The sequence below is a fragment of the Desmodus rotundus genome, chromosome 9 (genome assembly GCF_022682495.2).
Source record: "Desmodus rotundus isolate HL8 chromosome 9, HLdesRot8A.1, whole genome shotgun sequence".
Classification (NCBI taxonomy): Eukaryota; Metazoa; Chordata; class Mammalia; order Chiroptera; family Phyllostomidae; genus Desmodus; species Desmodus rotundus.
In genome coordinates this window covers 64,936,871-64,945,295 of record NC_071395.1, presented here as the reverse complement: position 1 = coordinate 64,945,295, position 8,425 = coordinate 64,936,871, and positions in this window count along the sequence as shown.

Sequence of the window (8,425 nt, the reverse complement as noted above, 5' to 3'; positions counted from 1 at the left end):
CTTGCAGCAGCCCCCACAGGCACTAAGAGTCAGCATCAGGCTCTCCCCAAATCTACGGGGTTCAGAGATGTGACCAACTCCTACCCTATACCATTGCAATCCTCTATATAGTATCATCACATCCAAGCTCAAAAGGTTTTGCATTTACATCACCCAAAAAGCATCCCTGGCATTCAGTGCCCCCGAAGTGTCCCCTTGGTGCCCAGCCAAACCATCAGCAGGCAGGCTATGCCTACATAGCTCCTACGTCTGGAAAGCAGATGACAAATGGGCTCCCCAGCAGCTGGTCGAAGACACAGACCGTGACCAGGAAAGGTGGTTACTGTGCCTTAGAGAATCCTAAGCACCTCTCTAGCCCAAGGAGGGCAAATGGTTAAGCACTGTCAGTATCCACTGTAATGAACCAGAAGCATTGTCTAGAACTGTGGCTAAGGCTAAGTTCAGTGGGAAAGAGAGAACTCTGAGGTTGACTAGTGATGTCTTCCAGGAGCCCACGGGGGAGAGCCCGGCAGGATAATGCATGTTTGCCCACCCTTCTTCAAGCCAAACTGCCACGTCTTCACTCAGGTATTGAGGGAGCATTTGGTATCCATACGGTTTTCTACAGGGTGACATGAAAATGTACGTAAGTCATGGCCCTGCCTTCAAGAAATGGTACACAGAGGCGAGAAATGAAATGAAAAACACAAATACAAGTGATGTGTAGGGAAAATTGCTGTTTGAAAACCCTACGTACTCTAATATTTTATGGGGCAGGGGTCTTCAGGGACTTTTAGTTTTCTCAATATGCTTCAAAAACAGTCAGTTGGTGTCACATGCCTCTTACACAGGCCAAGCAATAAAACCCAAACTATAACAAATGTTGAGAAGGGGCCCTGGGGGGCATTTGGTTCACCCCTTGCCAGCAGCAGGAATATCTTTGGCAGCAGCCAGCGTGCATGCTCAGTCCCACTGCCTGCCCTCCAGGGAAGGCAGTCACTCCTACCTGAGCCACTCCCATCTGACCCAGCGTGGTGGCTGCAGGCTTAGCCAGCAGCTTCTTCCTCTGATTTCCATCTAGCCCTCCTAATTCTCTCTTCAGGGCCATACAGAACTTGAATAACTGCTGCTGAGCCTAACGTTCTTCCCAAACTGTGAAGACAGTCTGCAGGCTCCTTTGGAGTCTTCCCTCCTCACAGGTAAACAGCTCCAGGACGTTCACTGTCTTCCAGGTGACCCAGGACCTCCACTGATTTCCAGGTGACTCAACTTGCTTCTTTGGGTTGCCTTTGATCTCAACTCAGAAAGGCTGCCAGGCCCTCTTTGTGTCCCTCCCTCCTGATCTTGTCATCAGAAACCACCTCCAGGCAGTAAGCCAGACAGTTCCAAGGTTCACTTCATTTACTTCCCTCTTCTTGGGCATCAGTCATACACCACCTATTGTCCAATGCCTGAGTTACCTTATGCATCTCCTCCAGCTTCCTAATGGCTTCCTGTGGGGGGCTGGGTCCAGCCTTTGTTGCAACATTATGGTTGGAAGTGGAAGTCCCACATATATTTTTTTCTACACATTTGCAATTTTGAAAGTTATTCTAAGCCATTTTAAGAGTCCACCAGCAATGTGTTAGAATGTCTGACTGTGTATCTATGTATTACCAGGCACGTGCACATACACTATCATTTACTTCTCACAATTCTATCAGGTAGCTATTATTACCCTCATTTCTGTCAGATGAGGAAACCAGGCTCGAAGAGAGTAGTGAGGTTACAAGTGAGCAAGCCCCATGCCCATCAGCGTGTTCGGTCCACCCTGGCTGATGAGCTTGATCTCCACCACAAACAGGCCGCCTGGGACTAGGCAGGCCTCCAACCTGGGAGGACAGGGCCAGGTGAGACACAGGGCTCATCCCTCTAAGTTACAACCTCCTAACCCCACACCTAAGGTCAAAGTTTAAATGAGAAAATGCACATTGTCTGGTGACTGTGACGGGACCTGACCAAAAGGCCTTCCTGAAACTCCAGCCTGATTATGTTGCACTCCCGTGTTTCAAAATGAGGCAAAGGCCGACAACTCTCTTAAAATACATACATAAAGATCCAAATTGACTTAAAAAAAAAGAAAAGGATGGAAAGCCTGAGCAGACTAATAACAATAAAACAAATTAAATCAAGAATTTAACACACGCACAAAGGTTTTACCAAATGCTCAAGGAACACACCACACTTGCACATGCCCCAGCAGAAATCCCCCCAAACTGATTTTATGAAGCTAATACAACCTAGAAACCCTCCCTCCAAAATAAACATCAGGCTCAAGCACTTGCTCCAGCATCAATCATTAAACAAACAGTACCTCCAGGGTCACAGCAAGAACTCTACAGCATTAGGGAAAGGGGGTGCGCAGGCTGACTCACCCACAAGGCAACCACACCCGGGATGCAAACCTCCACAGGACGGCCGAAAGAAAATTCCGATCAACCTCACCCATAAATACAGATGCAGAAATTACTTTTAAATACACACATGAACCCAATCAGGCTGGGCATAGAAACGGTAAGGCACCATGAACACATGTACTTATCCCATGAACGCAAGGTTAGTTTGACATTAGAAAATTATTTAACATAATTCACCCATAAAGGAGACAGACAAAATAACCTTCACATGAATGCAGAAAAAAATATTTGGTAATATTCATCACCCACTCGTGACAAACTGTCTCAGGGAGCTAGGATTAGATAGGAACTTCCTTAGCTTGATAAATGGTGTCTACAAAAATTATACAGGAAATATCATGTTCAATGATAAAGTGTTTAAAGCATTTCCTTTACTATTGGGATCAAGCACTTGCTATCACCACAACTTTGCAACATTATACTGGAGTTCCCAGCCAGTGGATTAAGGCATAAATACATAATATAAAAATTGGAAATGAAGAAACAAATTTGTCTTTTTTCTGCAGTCTGCATGATTGTCGCCATAAAAACCCAAAGTGTCTGTCTACACAAAATTCTACAGTATGTGAAGTTAAAACAAGCATTTAGAAAATACAGTTGTAAAAGATAACACCTGTAATAACAACAACAACAAAAAATAAAAGCACCTAACAATAAAGCTAACAGACATAAAAAGCTTTTTATGGAGAAAATTATAAAAACTTTATTGAGAGAAATGAAGAAATAGAGATACACAATGTTCGTGGGTCAGAAGACTCAATGTTACAAAGATGAGAATTCTCCCAATTGGTATGTACCTTCAGTCTACATTAAAATCTCAATAGGGTTCTTGGTATGTAACCAGTTGACTCTGAAATTTATTTAAAAGAAGGCAAAAAAAAAAAAAACCCATAATATTCCTAAACACTAAGAACCGCCCTGGCCACGTGGCTCTGTGGGTCGCAGTGTCAGGACACGTGCCTAGATTTTGGGTTTGACCCCTGGTTGGGGCACATGTGGGAGGCAACCACTCACATCCATGTCTCTCTCCTTTTCTCTCTCTAAAAATCAATGGAAGCATGTTCTTATAGGATTAAAAAAAAAGAAAGAATAAGAAAAAAGAAAAAGAATAAGAACAGTTCAGAGGAGTGTTCCTTACAAGTTTAGTAATTATTATGTGTAAATCTGTATTAATGTAGTGTGGTCTTGGTACAGGGATACTCAAATAAAGAAATGAAACTGAAAAAAGAACCCAGAAACAGACCTACATACACAGAGAAACATAACAAATGATGGAGTTTGTACTAGAGATCATTGTGGAAAGGATGGACATAGCAGTGTTGGTTATCCATGTTGAAAATAATAGATCATGTGTTGGTTGGCCACGTGGATGCAGTGATGCTGTACAACAAGCACCCCCCATGTCTCACACACGTCTGGAGTCAGCTACAGCATATGTCAGTTCAGATTCAGGTCTGTTCCACGTATCTCTCATCCTCTGAACCAGGCCGAAGGAGCAGTGGCCACCTGGGACATGCACCTCTCATGCAGGTAAAGGATCCAACAGGGTCAGCTACACAACACAGCACATTTAAAGTTTCTCGTTGGGTGGGGCATACGTTGCCTCTGCTCATGTTCCATTCACCAAAGTAAGTCACATGGCTTTGTTCAAAGACAGCGGGGAAGTGAAGGATACCCTGCCCACAATAAGCCAAGACGAGGGCAGGCAGCAAAGGAAGAATTGTGGGTAAATCATACAATGTACTACCGCTCTCTACCTTACACCATACATAATAGTTCATCTTAAAGGCTTAAAGACATAAATGTAAAAGGCAAAGCTATGAAACTTTTAGGAGAGTATCTTTATATCCTTTGTGTCACAAAGGAATTCCCAAGTATAATACATAAAAACAGAAACTATGAAAAACTGATTAATTTCAACCTTATAATTTTAAAACGTCTGTTCCTCAGAATTTCAAACTGAGACACAACATTTACAACAAATATCAATGGCAAAGGAATAGTATCAGAATACACAAAGCACCCTTCTAAATAAATGAGAAAAATAGACTCATACATGTGGAAACTTGGTATCTGACAGAAGTGGCATTACAAATCAGTGAGAAAAATCTGAACCACTCAGTACAAGGTGCTGAGATAACTGGCCACCTAAGTGGGAAAAGGTAAAATGACATTCTCCATTTCACACGAAATGCCAAAATAAAGTCTGGATTATTTAAAAAGTTAAAGTGCATCATTTTATCATTTTAAAAGAAAATGTAGAGTTCATTATGCACTGCTTAAGGAATGAGTGTTTCAGATGAATACTGAAAAGTCAAGTCATAAAAGGGGCAAATTTGACTATATTAAGAAAAAACAAACTTGTATAAACCCAAAAATCCCCTAAACGAAGTTGAAGTTGTAAACCCGAAGAAGGTATTTTCACAGGTGTCACAAAGGATAAGTATCCAGACCATTCAAAAGATGTCTCATATACATGACAAAACACTGCAGAGGGCAGCCGGACACACTGGCACGGGTGTGTGTGTGTGTGTGTGTGTGTGTGTGTGTGTGTGCGTGCTACTGTCCACCCCTTTGCATAAGCAGTTCCTTTGACTTAGGATGCCCTTTCCCTATTTTCCTCCTGGAAGCAAAAATGACTTTATGAAATTAATTCTTCCTTCTGTTATGCTTCTCTGTCACATTTTACATCCGCTAGTAGACAAGCTTTAAAATATCACGATTCATTATGATTAGTACTATATTAGCTTGGGCAGCCCTTACAGAATACCACAGACTGTGGGGCTTAAACAACAGAATTTCTCACAGTTCTGGAACCTGGAAGTCCCAGCTCAGAGTGCCAGCTGGTTCAGCTCCTGACGACAGCTCTCTCCTTGGCCTGCAGACAGCCACCTTCTCTGTGTCCTCACGTGGCCTTTCTTTCCTGTGTGCACTTGGAAAGAAAGACCCCTCTCTTTTTGTTTTGATAATGCCACCAATCCTTTAAGATTAGGACCTCACCCTTATGACTTCACTTAACTTTAATTACCTCCTAAAAGCCTTATCTCCCAATACAGTCACATTGGGGTTAGGGTCTCAATTTAGGAATTGTGGATGAGGGAGGGCATACAGGTCAGTCCTAGCAAGAATTCTACCTCCCCAGTCCTGCTTTGTTAAGCAGGTCTTCGAGATCTGTACAAGTCTTTCTGCATCTCCTACAAGTCCACCTCCGCCCTGGGTATAGGGTATCAAGATGAGTGTTTGGTTGTTGCCAGACTATTCCTATAGAGAAATCTAAGGAAGGAGGTGAAAGACAGAATTCTAGAAGGCAGCATGATGTAATCCTAGAGAAAGGAGGAAAAAAGATAAGCAGGCATTCCAAGATGTTTTTCAATCCTCCCCAAGTAGGAGGTGACGCCACCCTCTTTAAGGTGGAGGGAGATGTAAGATCAGATGCTCAAGGCTCCCAAAGGGAGGGCATTCATGGCCTAATTCTTGATCGATGTTATCACCATCTGGGGGTCCACTGTCCAGTCTCTGTCTTTTCTCAGAAGGGTTGCTGGGTCTCAGAAGGATGTTCACAGGGCTGGTCTTTCAGTGGCCACAGGCACTCACAGATCCAAGGGTATGCCCCCATACCTAACCTCAACTTGAAAACCTTTGTGCTTCACCACAAGAGACAAAGTTGCAAATAGCCTCAGGAGCTAGAAATAGGTGCCAACAGAAACCAAAAAAAAGAAGACAGCAAGCTCATGGCACAGTGCCCTATAAGGACCCCTCCTCAGCTCCTGGTGGTGGCAGCCCCTGCACACGGCCCCAGCTGGCAGCGACCATCAGCTGCTTCACCGTCACCTCCCGCCGCTCCATGCAGGGGCCCCAGAGAACTAATGTGTGATTCTGGAACACAGAGTCTACAGCCTGGCTCAGGTTTACAGCTGACAGCAGGATGCATACATTCACTTACACTCAATAAATGATCAGAGTGCCACTTGGTGCCCAGCATCGGGCTAGGCACTGGGAACAGAAAGGCAAACCAGAGAGCTTGGCTTCCGGCTGTCCCAAAGCTTACAGACAGCTGCAGGAGTGTGGTAGGTAGTTTTGTGTGTCCACTCGGTTAGGCTACAGTACCCAGTTATTTCTTCGGTTACCTGGTTACCTACATGTTGCTGTGCAGGTACTTTGTGCATGTGGTTAACACCTTCAACTGTTGCCTTAACTAAGTGATTGCCTTAGGTAAAGTGGGTGGGTCTAACGCAATTAGTTAAAAGACTCAAGCAAAATGGATTCCCTGAGGAAAAAGAAAGGTGGCCTGGAGATGGCAGGATGCTCAAGTGCCTGCCCAAGTGTGCCAGCCTGTGGTTCTGCCCGACTGAACAGTGCTTGCCAGCTCCCACAATTGCACAGGTCCATTCCTTGATATAAATCTCGTTGTGTTTGTTTGTGTACATGCTAGGTATACAGATATTTTTATAGAGATATATTTCAAGGATGTAAATGCATATTTCTCTCTCCTGCCAGTTCTGTTTCTCTCAAGAACCCCAAATGATACAAGGAGACTCACAGACACACGAGGAATTTCTAGGTAGTGTGGGTGCTTGGCAGTGTAAGCCCAAGTCAGAATCTTGGAGCTATCTTGTACTAGATTCGCCATGACCTTGGGTCAGTTCCTATACTCTCAAAGCCTCCGTTTCCCCATCTGTAAATGAAGATGAATGTCCCTCATAGGGTTATTGCAAAGGGCCAAAGGGTTAAGTATCTTGGCCAAGATACTTAACACAGCCGGTAAGTATGAAGCCATGATTTACACTCAGGTCTTCCTCCAGTGCAGGCACCCTTCGCCCTCTGCCCATCACCTTGCTCCTTGCACTTCAGCTATTTGCTCTTGGACACTTTTGCCACAGACAGCTCCATACATTGTTACTGTTTCAAATTTGCTCTACAGAAATGCCTGTCAAATGTATAACTTTTCCCAATGCTAAAGTAGGTTTCCATCCCACTCTGATACTTGGCTGTGACCATTGGTTTCAAACCCAACATATCTTAAATTCAAAGTCATCTTCTCCCTCCGTCATGCCCTCCATTGATTGACAAGTCCTGGCTTCGACTCTCTCTAGGGGTATGACCCTGGGAGAGCTACTGGCCCTTTAATCCTCAGCATTCTCAGTTGTTCAAAGGGATGGGTGTGTTTGGCAGTATGAGGAAGGCTGGCATGTATCACAGTTCCTGCATCTCTGTGTCTGTAGTACCTATCTCAGTGTCCGGCACATTGTGGGTACTAAATATATTAGTGTACTTATTCATTCAGCATCTGTTCATTCATCAGCACTTATTCTAATTAATTGCACAACAGGAAACATGGATTTAGTCCTCACACACTACTTGAAGGCTAATTTTCCAGGAAAACGATAAAACCATCATTCCCTATTAGATCAAGTAAGGTGCAGCAAGGTAGCTGTTCATTTACATTTTATGTTGGTGTGCTGCCATCTAGTGGACGATGTGCAAGTTACAAATATGAAGATTCCATAGCATAGCTGAGTTTCAACAATCTGAAGAACATGACAGGATGTGTATCAAATATAAAATAAACTATAAATGAATGTTACAGCAAGTTGCCAGCTCATAATCTTATGATCTATAACTCGTCCTAAGTGAAATAAAAAAGAATCCACGTTCTTTCCTGTGACTGACTGCTTTGTTCTCTTTGAATTCTCCATGTCATAGATTGGAAGTGAATCTAAATTAGAGAAGCCACTTAACTAGGGGTTAGATTTTCTGATGGCCCTACCTTTAACCAGCTAAGCAATTCTATTTTGCTTTCTGAATGAGTTACCATTACTGAGTGCTTGCCATGTGTTTGAGACTATGCTGAATATTTATGTGGCTTATCTATCTCATTTAATCCTTAGGGAACCCTCCCCTGCACACACACTAAAGGGTAGGTAATGTTACTTATGACTTTCAGCTTACTGCCTCATTTGTAAAAGTAGGATGAGTAGCGTGTTCAAAGT